Consider the following 17,708-nt stretch of genomic DNA (forward strand, 5'->3'; position numbering starts at 1 on the left):
TTATATGAAGATTATATTTTATATTTGTGTATATCACTTCACATACATGTACCCCTGCTGGTCTTTTTCATGCATTTTGAAGTAAAGAATGGTGTGAGACAGTAGGAGGAAAAAATGACAAGATGTGTTGAGACAAAGAAATCAGTGTTTTCCTTCAGCTGTTTTGAAACAATCAATAGCATTACTAAATACCTAGTCATTCATTCATTCATTTTCTCAGGAGTTATCTAATACATAAGAACCATTATATTAGATTTTACATTTGTTAATGTGTAGAACAAAGAAACTACTGCAGGGAGCTAATGATTAAGAAAGTGATACTACATTATATGATACAGGGAAGAGTAATACAGAAATACACCCAAATACTTGAGAACTTTGGTAGCAGTGTAACAGAAAAATCTTTGCACCTTTTACAAATGTTTTAGATTTCTTCTGGAGATCCACAGGTCTGAAACCCTTGTTCTGCTCCAACAGGACACATAACTTTATATTTAAAATAGGTGATGACAAACCACAGGAAGGAAGGGAGAGCCTGGGTATGCACTTTTCTAAGGCTGAGGTTTTCTTTTTTAGTTAATGTTGCTGTTTAAATATTTTATTTTGCTCAGACACATTTTTTTTGCAAAGGGTGCAACTTTCAAAAGAGCCTTTTTGCAAGGCTTCCCTAAAAGCCTCTTACAATACCTATGAATTTATCTGCTAGGATCCTGTTTATTGTATTTGGATTATTTGCTGATTAAACTTTGCATTCACTCTCATCTTGTAAAATGGGGAGCAATATGCAAACCTCAAGTATGTGAAAAAAAGATTAATGATGTCAAAATTATAATTCAGTCAATATTTGCTGAGCCATTTGGGTTTTCTGTATGGAGCAGAGGTTAATGAAAAATGTCTACCTGTATAGCAGCGAGTGGCTCTGAGAACATTCTTGCCATAATTTTTGGTCAAACCAAATGATGTGGTTTGTTTATGTGATTGTTTATGAGATCACTTTGGCTAGAAATTATACATTATTGCAATACTTCTGGAAGAATTCTACCATGACATCTGTAGCTGTGATCTGCATTACAATTAAGACTTTCTTGAGATGTTAGAAAGGGACTTTCACACCTAACAATATGGCTGGTAATCATTAATGACTGTCTAACTCTACATTAGACATAACATGTTTGTTTAAGCACTTTGAAAACTGGTGGGCAGTATAAGTGACATTGCTTTGAAGATTTGAAGTAGCAGAATCATAATATTGTCAGTGTGCAGGTTATCGTTATGAAGCCAAAACCACTCAGAAAGGGGACAAAACTGTTACAATTGAACCAGGAATCATAGTGTTTTTTCAAACTCTTTCTATTTGCCCAGAGTTGACTAAGCCAACTGTTATTTCCAGAGCTGTAATAAATCATCTTAAGATTTTATCAAAGGACAGATAAGCTTCTAAGTACTTGTCAAGTAGAAAACTTCCTTGGAAGAAAACAGAAAATTATGACTATTTGAAAAAATCCTAGACATTTTATGATGGAGAGAAAAACATTATATAATTTGCTTCTTCATGAAGGTGTGGAAATGTCCCCCAAAAGGCAAAACAAAATTGTAGAAAAGGTAGGTATAAGAGCCAGTTTGGACTCCTGACTTTGTTCTGCATTTGCAGTTTGAGATGAGCTTATAAAATGGGGAGTGTTAAGCATTAAACATTCTTCTCTCCTCTGCCATTTCTGTCTGCTTCTATTTAAAAGGAAAATAAAACCATTGTGCATATTTTGTTATATTATCTGTCACAGGCAAGTCTTTCTTTTTCTGTTGAGAAGGGTTATATTGGAGGTCAGTGGTAACCAGATGATTTTAACGTTCATTCCAACAAGAACTACAGACCACTAACTGCATATAATCCACAGACATTTTTTTCTCATGTGGCTCTTTTTGAAAGTTTCTAGTCACTGGAATTCAGGTGCAGAAAAATGTCCAGTTTCTTTAGAAACATTATAAATGATCACTACATTTAATAGCATTGTACTAACATATTAATATAATGACCTATCTTGCTTAGAATTTATAGCTTATGAAAGCACTCCAGACACAAAAATGCATTTGAACTTCACACTGATTCTAGATAGGTGTAGGTAATTCCATTCCAGACATTTCTAAGAATTAAGGGTGTTTAGGGAGTTTCCCAAGGTCACATAGCTAGAAAATTGCTGAGCTCTTTTTAAGGCAAGGTCTCCTCACTCGAAGTATTTACCACATATTTGCATTCATTTTATTATACAAGCAGCCCACTTATATGTTGATGTAACATAAGCAGACTGTCCTCAATACACATCTCTCCAATATAGAGGGGTGCCAGCAGAGTCCCAACAAGGCTAAAAAATGCATCCAGAACCACACAGCTGTGAGCAGTGGAGCCAGGGTTCTGATCCAGGTGTGTACAACTCCACAGCCACACTGCCTGCCAGAAAAGCACTTTCTTTCCAAAGCCACTATTATCCCAGACTGGGCTCTCATTCCCCTAATTGTTCTATTTTAAAACTCTGTTGGGCAGATCTGTGCTGACTTTTGCCTCACTGCTGCATGTTTTCACTGAATGCAAGGTTTTCTACATGCCTCAGATGATAGTGGTGTAGGCTTTCTGTTTTGAGTGTAATTTGTGTGGCATGGCACAGTGCCTCTTAAATATCAATAGAGGACCAACTGAAGTAATCTGGGAAGCCCCTGGGCCCACTTAGAATGACAACCATCACTCCCTTTCTTTGGTTGATTGAAGGGTTGGGAAAAAAAAGAGGGCCTGAGTTAAGTACACTTGACTCTGAGTACGGGACAAAATTTTGACTCCCATACCCACAAATCCAACCCCATAAAAAGATGAAGAGCTATAGAAAGAAGTTTGAAAAAGACTCCACAACCCTCACTCTCCGCCCTGTGGACATGATGCAGACAGGACATCTTCCTGTAGTAACAAGTTCAAGGTATTAAAAGTGGTAAGCAGTGGAGCAAGCAGCCACAGATGCCAGAGGCTACAGGCCAGTGAGGGTAGCCAGCTTCCAGCACTGCCGCCCAAAGGCCACAGAAATTGCAATCCAACTGTAATCATTACAAGTTCTGCATGACTTGGGCTATGACTGCCCATAAATAAGAAAGCATGAGATGTATGGTGCGGACATGATCCAATAGTATCATTTTAACCTCTCTCATGAATATTTCCAGTCTGAATATTCTGTCCATCCAAATAGTTCAAACTCTCAGACAGATACAATGAATACAACTTTCTTTTGGAAAAAGCAGTCACTTATTTGATACAATATGTTATGCTGCAAATGCAGATGATTAAATTTCCAGTCTCTAAGGGGGTACTTTGTTCGTGTGAGCAACTTATTTACAGCTGGCAAAAACCACATGTCTGACTGTGAACGTCAGACTCTGCTGGATTACTTAAACATAGTATTTTATTAAATTACCAGTGTAATCAATAGGGGGTTCTGGTTGTCACACTGATTACATTCTATGGAAATTCTATGGGTGCATCATTTAATTAGACTTTTCACTTAGTACTTATCAGAGTATAAGAAATATCATCATAGCTTTTTGCACATGGTAATGAAATCACTGGTACATTACCAAGATTAAATCATGAAAATATATCTACCCTTCTGTTTTCCTCCTGCTAAAATTATCAACTTCTTATAGTACCACCTGGATGACAGGCAGAATATTCAGGATTCCAAAGCTTTCCACAACACACATGGGTTCCTGTTTCCTTTGTAATCAAACAGTGGACCCTTTTGAGTATATATCATTCTGGCATTTTCAAGCCTAGTAGCTAATTTTTTAAAACATCAATAGCATTTACCTTCATTGAGTGTTCAGTATAGTGAATGTGTTACGTGCTCCACTTACATGATCTTATCTAATCTACAGAGAGACACTCTTCCCATTATACAGATGTAGAAACTGAGGCACAAATCACACCGATGGTAAAGGATAGAGCCAGGATTAAAACCCAGATCTGACTGATTCTGTGGCCCATCTAGTCCAATCCACTTCTTTTATAGATGGAGAAGCAGACTCAGAGGGGAAACATGTCTTTCCAAAGGTCACCAAGCTGGACAGTGGCAGACAAAACTAGAACTCAGGTTTCCACCTGTTACCTTTATTGCTATGCGCCATCTCCACAGACCTGAGCTAATCCGCTTTCTGTTTTGTTTCATTTCTGTTTTAGCACAGAGCTTCCAGGCTCAGAGACATGTAAGCAAATATCCATTAGCACTGCTGCTTGTGATGTGTGGAGCAATCACATTTTTTAATGGACTCTATCTGAGTCCTTGCTTGTCTGCATAGCTCTTAAAGAGGTCTGGAATAAATTTATTGCTCACTTGGCAGTCAGCATCTGGCATAGTCCCTCAAATGTTAAAGTTGGATTTCTGTGGATTTTGCTTTCTCTCCTAGAAATATATCCCAGAGAATGTCATCCTGTAGCTCCGTATTCCAAGACCAAGGATGGTGACTGTTTCATAAAGAGTCTTCTTCTCAAAACAGCACTGATCTGGCCATCCTTTCCCCCAGTTTAAATACTCAGATAAATTCTTATCAGGAATGGGTGTTGAATTTTATCACTTTATCTGCATCATGATAATTGTATGGTTTTCTATTCTGCCATTGTGGTGATTTGTTTTATTGATTTTTGAATATTAAAACAACCTTGCACTCCTGTCCACATGGTCTTAATGTAATATCCTTCATAAATTGCTGGATTTGCATGTGTTTTTATTTGCTGATATTTTGTTCTGGATTTGTGGTTTTATGCTTATAATGTCCTTCGTCAGGAATGTCATGCTAACCTCATCCTGGGCCCAGTGGTGGTCACATGGGTATTTACATATGTTAGAATTAACTGAACTTAAGATGTAAACATTCTAAGGTATATAAATTATACCTCATTTAAGTATGATTTTAAAAACCTTTCAGATGGTTTCACCATGTCCTCTAGCCAAATTCATTAAAACGGCATTCAAGGCTTCTGTCTGGTTGTACGGCTAGGTAATCTTCATTAACTCCATCTTGCACCGTGGCCACAGAGACTACTTTCAGTTATTCAAAACTATCATAATCCTCCATACTGTCAGAATTTTGCGAATGCTCTTCCTTTGACACAAAATGACTCTCCTCCATACCCCTCTTTCTCAACCTGGAAGAATTCTTTCATCTTTCAAGTCTTAACATAAATGATGTTCCTTCTAGGACATTTCCTGGAGTATTCTGACCCTCTGTAGCCTCTGGCAGAACAAGCTGATCCCTTCTCTGGGCTGCCACTGCACTGGGCACACACGCTTTACCGCACACAAAACAGATCCTGTGTGAGTATTCCTGTCACCTCTCCCGAGTCTCCTTCTCATCTCCAGGTATCTAGGGCCCAACGGCACCCAACAGGGGTGCTTGGCAAACAGTTATTGAAAGAATGAATGCTTCCTTCAACACAAAGTAGTGGCAGTGGGGGGAGGGAGATTATAACATGATAAAGCTGTTAACATTTTATAAAACCAATGAGCAAATGACTAAGTGCCTCCTCCAAACAAATCTAGGGGGAGGAGAAAAGATCTAGTATAATTATACTTCCATATTGCTACATAACAAATTAACCCCAAACTTGCAGACCTAAAACAGCAACCGTTTCACTTGCTGCCAACTCTGTAACTTAGGCAGAGTTCTGTGGGGATAGCCCTCCTGCTCCACATGGCATCAGCCTGGAGTGGTTTCAGCTGGGGCTGACCTCGCCTGGCTAGTGAGCTAGTGTTGGCTGTCAGCTGGGAGCTCAGTGAAGGCTGTTTTCTGGGGGCTCGACTTCTAATCCACCAGCCCTCTCCATGTTGGTAGGTTAAGGTTCTTAAGAATGGCAGTCCCAGCTCACTCTAACTTTTTACATAGAGTGGCTTCCTCAGGAGTGCAAATGCAGAAGCTACCAGGCCTTCTTAAGGCTTGGACCCAGAACTGACACAGCTTTTCTTCAGCCATATTCTGTTGGTTATAACAGGTCACAGGGCCACCACATTGCACCAAATTGTTTGGGAGTAGTCAGAGTCCTCAGAGAAAGATGACCAGCTCACTAACAAATGAGGCCCAACTGTAAAACTTTTGTAGAATCCCATGTGACTGAAGTTCAATGTGTTCACTGAGAAAATTAATGGCTGAAAATTGTTATAAATTTAGTAACATGTTTAAATGAAAAATACCTCATCAACCACAAAAACACACACTTAATTTTCAAAATAGCAACGTGCTTTTTCAACAACAAACAAGCTTGATGCACACATGGATTCCTGTTTCCTTTGTAATCAAACAGTGGACCCTTTTGAGTATATATCACAGACAAGCTACAGACCACAAATTTAGACTAAAGGAATGCTTTCTAATATTGGGTCACTGCTTCTATGGTATGTTAACTAATTGCAGTGTTTTATAATAAGCACTGCTGGCATATACTAGACTGACAATTTAAATTAATGTATTTGTGCTATGTAATGATAGCCCCAGAATTCTCTGTGGTCTGGGAACCCAGGACAGCTACTCCTTGAATAATTGTCCACAATGGGCCACAAGTCTGTCCAATCAGAAGAAAGCCTCTGTGTTAAGACGTTTGGAATAATTAATTCATCAGCACAATGTTTTTGTACTATTTACTCTGTTTACAAAGCATGTTCAGTGGAACACTGTAGATTGTTAATAGATATTCTAAGATCACGAATAAGGATGTCCTGCTCAAGTAAGTATGGACCACTCAATATAGACTATTTTCTTCTTATAAATTTATTTTCACAGACAAATGCCCTGAGAAGTCTTGCAATTAGAAATAAAACTTTAAGAAGACAATAAAATACAAAGCATTTCCCAAACTTACTTGACCACTTATAAATGAATAAAGGACTAGTCCCCCTTACTAACACAGCTTCACTCAGGAGATGGTTCAACAGAATATACTTTGGGAAATGTTACTTGACTATTTTGTTTACTATTAAATTCACTACTGGATATTCCAAAAGTGCTTTTGTTCACTTTCCTTCCACCCAATTTTTCTCCCCCTCCTCACTCTTTCTGACCCATCAGGTTGCCAGATTTAGCAAATAAAAATACAGGATACCTAGTTATTTGAACATCAGAAAAATAATGATATTTTAATAAAAGTATATGTCTCAAATATCACATGGGACATTTTAATTTAGTTGGGTATCCTATATTTTATCTGGCAACCATAATTCCAGATATGGTTTTATGTGGTGAGAACCATCAGTAAGTAATTAATAACTCAGCTTAATTTAGTAATAAGTACGTGCAAGGAATTCATTCAATCCTTGTTGAATATGTTTTTTTGAATCTTTCATAATAACAGAAGTGTGAAGCACTGTTTGTATCTTTGGTCTTTTTACAATAATGTCAACATGAATAATATAGTCACTCTGGAACACTAGACTGAAATAAATTATTTTACTCCAGTCTGAGCCCTTTCTTTTCACAATGAGGAAAACTGGCTCCTGAGAGAAGTGATGTGACTCACCCAAAGAAATTCTCCCACGAGGAGCTGATAACATTACGTAACTCTCAAGACAACAGTATGGTCTCCCAATCAGCCTGTCTTTATTTTTGTTCACTTTATTTGATAGAGCCAAAAAATACCCATTCCAAAAGAGAAAAAAAGTTAGATGTTCTAAATTATAGAGTTAGATAAGTTTAGTATTTTAATTAATAAAACACAATACCATGGAATGCATTGAAATAAAGTTTAAGGTGAAATTACATGGGATATAATTTAGTGTTTATCACTCAGGAAGTACTTTAGTATCCCAATCTCCCATTATCTCATTAGTATGCAAGAGTACAAATTTAAAGAGAATCCCAAAGTGTCTTGTGAGTAACTACATGTTTCTACTTAGAAACTATTGTTCAGGGTAGATATGCCTTTTTTCGTCCATGAGCCACATCAAACATGTTACTGAGAAGAAACTTCAAGCCCAGCAATAATCACACAGTACAAGCAGCAGTGCTTATTAAGAGCAACAGTTGTGATACGTTCCTTTTTAAAAGAAAGCAGAACTATTTATATTCACAGTAGATGGTTTATCACCATCAGTACTAGAAAGAGGTATTGTTTGGAGTATTGAAAACTTCTAAGAAAAAAGTCAGCTAGGTACTGCTTTTTATTTTCAGTGAGTGTCACATTTAGTACCCATCCCGCACAAATACCATTGTTCCTTCAGGTGCCATGTAACTTAGAGAAAGGAGTGAGGGACTCAATGAGGATTCTGGATTAGCTAAAAATTAGAAGAAAGAAGCATCACTTTTGAACTAATTAATTCTTATGTGTATAACTTATCCCCCACCAGATAGATGTGGATATTTAAACATTAAGGAATATTCTTTACCTAGATAATTGAGAATGATATATTCACTAGGAGCCTAAGTCCTTGCCTTACTCATATTGCCCACATATTTAAATCAAACTTCATAATCATATCACCTGTTAAAATGGGCTGCGTTTTTTCTGCATAACCTTCTCCTTTTATCAAGCTGGCATGACTGACACAAGGTGAAACCATTGTACTATCCCACTTGTTTCATTGAAGCAAAAATTTAATTTCTCAAGGAAATATCAAGGAATGAACTGGAGGTTGCATTGTATATTTTTCCATAAATTATGTGTCGTCTGTGACACAGTGTTGGTGAAACCACATCAGTCATAGACACCTGATCCACAGGTATTGGCCACCTTGTCAAGGGCCCTGCAAGTCCTGAAATCACATCTCATAAAGATGAGCTCTTTTCAGCTCTACTCAACTTTTAACATACCTGAGGTTTCTAAGATATAAAGCATTAAGGTAGTCTACCAAGTTTGATACCAGAATTTAAGAGGAACTATAGTTCATTAATATTCTAATTACACAATGTGATATAATGCATTGTATGACTTTGAGTGACTAAGGAATGGGTAAGCTGTATGAAAATAAAATCCTTCTAATCAGTAGTTCCTACTTTAAGAAGACTAATACTTAAATAGGTATTTGACCTCTGGCAAATGACTTGCCCACTTTGGACCTCAGATTCCTTGTCTAAATGGGGATGATAGCAGCACCTCCCTCATAAAGTCACTGTGAAAAGTTCAGTGTGAAAGCATTTAGCACCATGCGCAATTCATAGAGGCAGCTTACTAAATATTAACAAGTATAATTACAGATTAAAAAGTCAAGTGGTAGTCTTGTATTTATTACTATTATTTATGCACACTAGTACCTTACCTGTTTATTAAAGTTTAATCTTTGCAAATTATTTTCATGATCTCCACATGCCTTTTTCATGGGCGATCAGTGTAATGTTGGCAGTGATTACAGTGGAAAAAATAAAACCATGAATAGTTTTCCCTTAAAATTGCAGCTTTCACACAAGTCACGTAGATGGCCAATATCAGTAAGTAATTAGAAAAAGTTGTAACTAAGGTGTCTTGCACAACTTTTATCATTTACCACTATTAAAAAAACATTTACTATGGGCTTTCTTGTCCATACTGCTGTTCAAGGCACTGTGGGAATGGAAATACAATGATACTTCCATACCTTTTGCTAAAACTTGACATTCCCCTAAGACTGATGCTATGATAGGAAATGAGATTTTGTCCCTGACTCTAGAAGTCACTGGCTTATGTTTACAAGCTAAGGGATTGTGATCCTTCAATACTGATCTTCACGTATTTAAGTGCTTATATCCCTCACATGTTATGTAGTTAACTACTTGTCCATAAATGGGAGTTTACCAAGTGGTAAGTTATAGGTCATGTGAGGTATTAAGATAAACATAAGTATTTACAGAGCTAAAGACAGAATGCAATTGTGTGCATAGAGATAGATGTTCTTAACTTCAGTGCAAGAAGTCAGGTCCTCTCTGCTTTTAGATAAGGAATCATTAAAAAGGGAGGGGCAATGGCACTTAAGGAAAAGCCTCACGGTTCAGTTTTTTCCTGGGGATTGCCAGATAGGTCTCTTCCCAGGTCAGTGGTGTTTCTTAAAAAATTGTATTCCTTTTAAAGGGGAATCTATATATAATTTAGTGTCTATGAATTAAATTACCTCAGAATACTTACCTTCACATTGTCAGAAGATCAGAGTTAGAATTCTGAGAAAGAATTCTGGTTCTCCCTCTACTAGCAGAGAGCAAGTCACCCTGTAGGAAACCATTTCCCCATCTCTTATATTTGACATAATAGTTCTCAAGGCTGTCGTGAAGTTTACATGATATGTATATTAGAGATGCTTGGTAAGGGAAAAATGTGACATGAACAAAGGTAGAATTATTTTTCTGAAATAGGCTATGTGTGTGTGTGTAGTCCATTTATTTTTCTAATTTCTGCGTGTAGTTTACCCACTTCCAGAGATGGGAGAAAACACAGTAATTACAAGTCACTGGCAGAGCAAAAACCTCAAATCTCAAATACTAAACTTGCTACCTTACAGAAGGAATTTGGTGGCAGCTATTATGTATAATCCTTACAGTCAACCAGCATTTGTGGGTTGAGTCCTGGGAATGATATAGTTCCTATATGATCGATCTTTGTTACTCCCAAATCAAATGATACTCTGTGCTGCACAGTTTTTAAATTGCTTCATAATGAGTCCATTTTTACATTTAACAGTGTGTACTGAGCTTCACATTTTCCACAAACATTATTCCATTTAGTTTTCTTAACAACTTTTTAGAACATTATTATTCTTGTCTTTATTTTATATGAACTTTGAAATGCAGTGGATTAAGGAACAGAATTCCATGACTAGTTAGTGGGATGGCCAAAGTACAATGCCATTTTCCTACTCTTTCCGCTACCCTGCATTCCCTGTGAATGTGTTTGGGTTGTTAGTTGGTTGTTTTTTTACTTGTTTCATGTTGAGAAACAGAGGGCTTTTTAAAATTATTTATATAAAACAGTTGCTAATAAAAGATAGCCATAAACATACTATGACACATAAATCTTGTCATTTATTTTTAATTAGATGAGTTGAAGTCTAGCATTAATGCCTTTTGTAATACTAGCTTATTCCTAACATAAATGACCTTTTCACATGCAGATTTTCTTCCCAGTAGAAAATCATATATTTACTTTTTAAAAATTTCAGATACACATTGCACACTAGACTGTTTTCATCTTTCTAGAGATGTGACATATGTTTTCCAATTAGTAATGCCATAACTAAACAAAGCCACACAGATGACCATAAAAGCTGTTTGCTGCCTCCTCTTATACATGCTGAGTTTGACCAATGGAATGCCACCTTGGTAAGAGAGATTTTTGACAGGAAGAGGAATGTAAGTTAGAATTTCAGAGCTTGCAAAATCACACTTTGACCAAACTCAGCCTAACCCAACAGAAAACCTAATGAATGGACCCATATGGAAAGGATTTTATGCAAACTTGCACAAATACATGTAAATGTTATAATACAGGGATACCTTTTGGTCACTTTCCAGGACCCAGCCCATAGCCACTGGTGCCAGTAAAATAGAAACTCCAATGTAAGAGGCATATTTGCTTTCATACAACTAACAAAATGCAAACAGTACTTATGCTTCTATCTTTAGTTGGGTAATTATGAAAACTCCTAAATTGGATCCACTAGATTAGCTTGAGTATTCATGTATTCATATATACATAAATATTTTAATGTTTTTTTTAAAGCTTCTCCTAGAAACTACGTCAGGACCAACAGTTACTAACTGGACTACAAACCCAAGACTAGGGGTTAATTGCCACTTGTAGTTTTAGATAAAGGACATCTCTGTCAGTTGATTCCCACAGCCAAAACTAGGTCAGATTTCCACAGAACAGAGCACAGAAAATAGGAGCTTCATAGATCTCCAGAGCTGATTTGAGTAACAACTGAGAAAAATTCCCAAGTAGTCAAAACCCCACACAGCTGGGCCACTTGGACTAAAGTGTTTTCACTCTTACCCAAGTAAAAGCACTATAAATACAGGGATTCATGGAAAGTGTGCCTCTTTAGTACTTGGGACAGAATAGGTTCATGTTCGTGGGTTATTCCATGTTGTTGATATATCAATCTCATGAAAGCTGGGGACAGGATCACCCAAATAGAATGGACATGTGGCACCTGACTAGTGTGACATTTTAAAGAAGCATCTACTAGGGCAGGAGTACTAGAGTCCCTGAATATAAGAAAGTGTTTCAGGAGAATACAGAGGTCCCAGGAGGCTTGGGTCATTTTCTCTTTTAATCCTTCAACACTTAGCATTAATAAAGAACCCAGAATAGGGCCAGTCTTACCTGTCATCATTAGCTGCAGCTGCATCCAGGCTTTTGGGCCCATGCAGTCCAGGCCAACCCCACCATCTGGAGGTAGGAGCTAAAGCCTCAGTTCTGGTAAGCTGGCATGCAGGATGACTTGTACGAAGAAGCTGCTACTAAATCAGTACATAACGTCCAGTGCCCTGAGTCCTTTTTCTGCAATGTAGTTCTGAAGCATTTCTTTCAAAGCCGGAAAACCTGAAAATGTGGCCAGCACACCAACTACAATCAGCAGCCACTTCATCTTTATTGTACCGCCAAGTTGTTGGCTGCTGTAAAAGCCCAATGTTAACTCTAGGAATTTGCTCCAAAAGCTGTTTTTCTGTATCTTTCTACCAAACACATTATTCTTAAAACCAGGCGCATGGGTGAGCTTATTCTCTCCTGTGACTTCAAATCCTTATAGTTCTTGCCCATGCAATTTCTCTGTAACAGTTCTAACCCATCACCCAGGATAATATCCTCTAACCTTCCAAAAACTGCACCAAATTCTACCTCCAAGGAGGAAGTGTTGGACTGCACAGAGCGGTGCTCGCCTCAGGCGACGTCAGAGGCAGCCTGACCAGCGTGGGCATGACGTGGCCACCCTGGCTTCGGGAGGAGGCGTCTGCGCCTGCGCTGAGGCTGGCCTCGGGCTCCCTGGGCCGCAGCCTCGTGCGGGTCGTTCTGTGGGTGTCTGGTACTGACTGTTGAGATGCAGGTTTATAAAATAATCCTGAAAGAACAGATATTTCAGCAAAGAAGAGATACGGATGGTAAGTAAGCACTGAAAAGATCCTAAGCATCGTTAGCCACTAGGGAAAGGCAAATTAAGGTCACAATGAGTTGTCCCTACAAAATTCTTGAACAACGGAAATTTTCTTTTAAGCAGTGATAATACCAAATGCTGGTGAGGATATGGAGAAACTAGATCTCATACATTACTGTGGAAATGGAAAATGGTACAGCTTCTCTGGAACAAAGTTTGACCGATTCTTAGCATATGACCCAACAGCGGCATTCCTGGGTACTCATCCCAAAGAAATAAAAACTTACGTTCATACATACATAATAAATACTTATCTACAAATGTTTACAGAAGTGTTATTTGTAATAGCAAAATACTGAAAAGTATTCTAAGGTCCTTCAGTGGATAAATAAATGAACAAATGATGGTACATCTATACAATAGAAATTTACTCAACAATAAAAATGAATGAAGTATTGATATATGCAATACCCTGGATGAACTTCAAGGGCATTATGCTTAGTAAAAAAAAAAAAATTCAATCTCAAAATATTAAATACTCTATGTTACCCATTAATATAAGTTTCAAAGTGGCCAAACTCTAGAGATAGAAAACAGATTGTTTGTTGGGGGATGCAAATACAAAGAGGTAACATGAGGAAGTTTATTTGTGACAACAGAACACTTTCATTTTTTGATCATAGGGATTTTTGTAAATCCTGACCTTAGTAAATATTTACCATAAAAAACTATTCAAAAGTTTTATACTACTTTTGTGCAGTACAATCCTAAAGGTATTTAAATACACAGTATTGATTTAATTAAGCTTAAGTATCAATTTTTATATTTATTAAAAGAAAGTAATATTGATTTTATTAGCAAGCAACAATTTTAGTATACAAGTGTGGATTATTTTGTGGTAATAAGAAGTGATATATTCATGAGAGTGATTCAGGGGATTATTTGCTATTCCTTTTTCCTCCTTTGTTATTGGCAAAATATAGTCTGTATTCCTTGCTCATTTTCTCTAACTTTTCCAGAACCAGGGATTTCACATGTAAAAATTTGGGGGCTGTAGCCCCACTGTGGCAACATCTTCCTCAGATTACTGCCCTTGTTTGGAAGGAATTCCTGGAACAGTGACTTTTCTTCTGCCATATCTGAATTACCATTTATACCAATTTATTTTCCTCTGATCAGTGTGCCTCAGATTTAGGCATACAACTGGGTAGTTCCAGGATGACTGTTTGTTCTTTACCCCCTACAGAAAAAATATCCTTTGGAAAGTCTAACTAAGCCTAAGTGCCCCCTGGGGGTAGATGGCAACACCTAGATGGTAGCCAATCTCCTGAGGTCTTTGTGTAGGTGTCTTTCTGGTCCTAGTGCCTACCTGTTGCTTAAGCATGCCACTTAACTTTTTTTAACTTATGAAAATGAAATGAAAGTGAGGAAAGGCAAGATGTCAAAAAGCAGGTTAATGATACAAGAAGGCCTTGGCACCAGCTATTCCAGGACAAGTGCAACTTCAAAATCTCAGAAAAAGTCTTTCTTCTGTATATCTTTGTGTCCTCATATATAAAATGGTTATGATAATAACCTTGTTGTTTGTTCGGAGGATTAATTGAGAAAATGTGTTTTAAACCCCATAGACCATTGCCTGTCTCATATGAGGGCCACAATACACATTGATTCCCATTTCTCTTGAGTTTTTACCCTGTTTCTTGGCCAATAGAGCAGCTTGAAGAGAAATGGCTTTCAATAAAGAGGACTGATGGCTAAGAGTGAACAGGGTTAATTAACTTTTCCCGAGAAATGTGTTACTGAAAAGACTGTATTTTCAAAATAGTCATTTTTAAATAGACTAAAGGAAGTCCATTTGGTGCCAAGTAAATGATCATCCTCTCGTGTATCTGTCTTTAAATTCTTAGAGTAAACCACCATACTTGATTTTCACTACCGTCTCTTCTGCGTATCAAAGATTAGGAACAGGTAACTCAATTTCCAAAGATAGTTCAGTGAGGTTAGCCTAAACAAAGCAGGTTGCCCTTAATACCTTTCTTTATGAAAACATTGAATTTCACAATGTTCTGGGGCCTGTGGGGGATTCTGAGACCACCAGGCAAGACTTTATCTCTGAAGGGAATATATAATCTAGTGAGAAAGAGTATGAATATGCAGTGGACTAAAACTCCTGTGGGACTTCTGGGAAGGAAGAGTAAGTATTCCAAATAGGAAACTGAAGATGGTTTCCTGGAAGAACCTTTGAGGAACAGGGGTTTATTTTCAATTAGAATTTTTTCTAATATTGTATTTCTTGGGGGATAACACAAAGAGATAACCCTCATGATCAAATGTGACCTTCAAAACCTTAGTAACTCATTATCTGAGAATTCCTTGAGGACTAAGGACACATTGTATCCCCAAGCCCTTGGTACATAGCCTCCTCATTAAAGGTTTCCTAAATGAAAAAATCCCTCAAGGCAGCTGAACACATAAAAGCCTTTATCCCCAGTTGTCTCTTGATAGGCTAAGAGTGAGGAAGTTTAAGACGCACTAATTTTAGCAGGCTGATGGAAAGCTGCGTGAGCACCGGAACCAGGTTGGTTATGTTCACCCTAACCTCCTTAGAGCTTGGCAGGGTACCTAAACAAACTACTGTAAGTCCTCAGTATTTGTTATGTGAATGCACGAAAGCTACCTTTGGTCCTGTCGTCCAAGCTCACAGTCAGCCTGGAAAAGTGAAGAATTTATGAGAAGGGATGGACTCTGGTGGGCTCCCAGGAATTCTGACAACCCATGAGCAGCCACAAGTTCATTTCTCTTCCTCACTCAGCCATTTGTAGGAGGTCATAAATCGCCCCCTTCCCGGGGGAGGTGGGGGAGGAAATGACAGCGGGGGTGTCCCTATGCCCCCTGCGGAGGCCCCAGGAACCGAGTGACAGAGGAAGGTAACTCAGAGGAGGGAGCCCGCCGGCACGTGCAGCTTCCCAAGGGAGGAGGAGGCTGGGCTAACGCAGCCCTTACTCAGCAGCTGGGCTCGGTTTTGAAACAAAAGCCAATGTCCTCCCTCGGAGTCCGCGGCCGGTCAGCTTCTAGGGGGAAGAAAGCCATGCTGCCCAGCCGGTTAGTGGCCCAACTTACTTTTCCAGAGCCTGGGACAAAGGGCCAGCAGTAGTACGGGTGTGGGTGGGATGTTGGGCACAGGGGACCGGGGCACAGATCGCCCTCACCCTCCCCTCCCGGCAGCAGGGAGAGGGCCGGGGTCCCCCGTGCTCTGCGCGTGTTTGTCCCGGGCAATCCGCCCCGAGCCCGGGCCTCCCGGGTCTGCCTAAAGCTGAGGCACCTTTGCCACCGCGCCCAGGCGCACAGACACACCAGGCCCGGGTTTCATGAATGAAATCCAATCGTGTGTATATAAATAGCCGCGAAGGCTGCTAACGTCAGAGCAGCCGCGGCCGCCACGGCGGCGGAGCTCGGTGCCGGCGCTCTGTTCCGCCTGGCTGGCCCGCCTGGGAGCGGGGTGGGGGCAGAGGAGAAAGGGGAGGGCTGGCGGGGGAAAGGGGCGAGCCCCTCTCGCCCCGGACCGGGAAGAGCGGCCGCGGCGCGAGGCGAGCCGGCAAGGCGAGGCAGTGCCATGCTGCCTTTGTGCAAAGTTGGGCGGCGGGCGGCACGCCGCGCGCAGGGGCCCGGCACACCCGCGACCGCGCGCAGTCGTGGCTGCTGCTGAGTGGCGGGGGCCCCCCCGCTCCCCCAATCCTTGAAGGCGGAGAGAGCTCGCGTCTCGCTCGGCTTCAGGGTAGGTTTCGTGTCGTGAGTGCGCTATGGTATGAAACTTCTTCTCCGAACAGCCGCCGCAGAGCCCCCTCCTCCCTGGCCCCAGCGGGGGGCATCTGGGGCCCCTTGGCCGCGCCACGCGGCCAGCAGCGTCCCGGGAGAGACTTGTGGGACTGCACCGCGATCGGAGCCGCCCTCGCCTCTCTGCGAAGCAGGGGAAGTCTCACAGCAGAGGCCAGCAAAAGAGATTTCTAGGAGCTCCTGCACAGCCGCACCCCTAAGTTGGAGCTAAGAAAATGTACAACAGGCACCCTTAGCGGGCTGGCTACGCCAGGGAGCGGGTGGTGGCGCACGTACAGGAGGGTTCTTTTCCTTCGAAGAACAGTGGTGGGAGCCAGAGGAGCTCAATAGGGGATACTCCAACCCCTTTGGTGCTTGCTCTCCCACGGGACTTGACGGGTCAGCCCACGGTTTGACGCTCCCCACCCCAACCCCGTGTCTGTGGAGTCTGTTGTGAGTTGCTGTGACAACAGTAGGAGCTGCCACGAGGGGCTTGGAAAACACCTTACCTTGTCTCTGTGTGCACAGCTTTCGGGGAGAACAGTCGGGGGGGCGGGGTAGGGACTGCAGGCAGGGGAATCTAACCCCCTCCCCAAAAAGGTGGAAAGAAGTCACAACCATGTAAATCATTAGAGCTTACTTTTAGCTGCCCCCTTTCTACCCTCTGCAGTATCAAACATCTCAACTGAGGAGCAATGTCAATATTTAGACTTGGACAAGCCAAAAAGTTAGAAGGCAGCGCCAAGCGCCGGGTTTTGACTTGGCTTTGCTCGTCAGCACACAAGCTGTGCCTTTCGAGCTGACTACACATTTGCTGGG

General features: G+C 40.3%; 1 protein-coding gene across 7 annotated transcripts in view; it reads left to right on the forward strand.

The window, feature by feature from the left end:
• RHOBTB1 (Rho related BTB domain containing 1) overlaps positions 1–17,708 on the forward strand; it is a 111,151-nt gene that overhangs the window by 33,146 nt on the left and 60,297 nt on the right. Inside the window, exon 1 of one of the 7 annotated variants that reach the window (XM_017672484.3) lies at positions 16,032–16,178. The exons of 3 other annotated variants lie outside the window; for them this stretch is intronic. The gene's annotated coding sequence lies outside the window, so the exon portion shown is untranslated. Of the gene's footprint in view, positions 1–16,031; positions 16,179–16,591; positions 16,852–17,708 lie in introns of those variants that run through there. 3 more of the 7 variants (XM_017672502.3, XR_012133235.1, XM_037002974.2) reach the window with 3 other exon arrangements.

Source organism: Manis javanica, chromosome 7 (genome assembly GCF_040802235.1).
Source record: "Manis javanica isolate MJ-LG chromosome 7, MJ_LKY, whole genome shotgun sequence".
In the NCBI taxonomy this organism is placed as follows: Eukaryota; Metazoa; Chordata; class Mammalia; order Pholidota; family Manidae; genus Manis; species Manis javanica.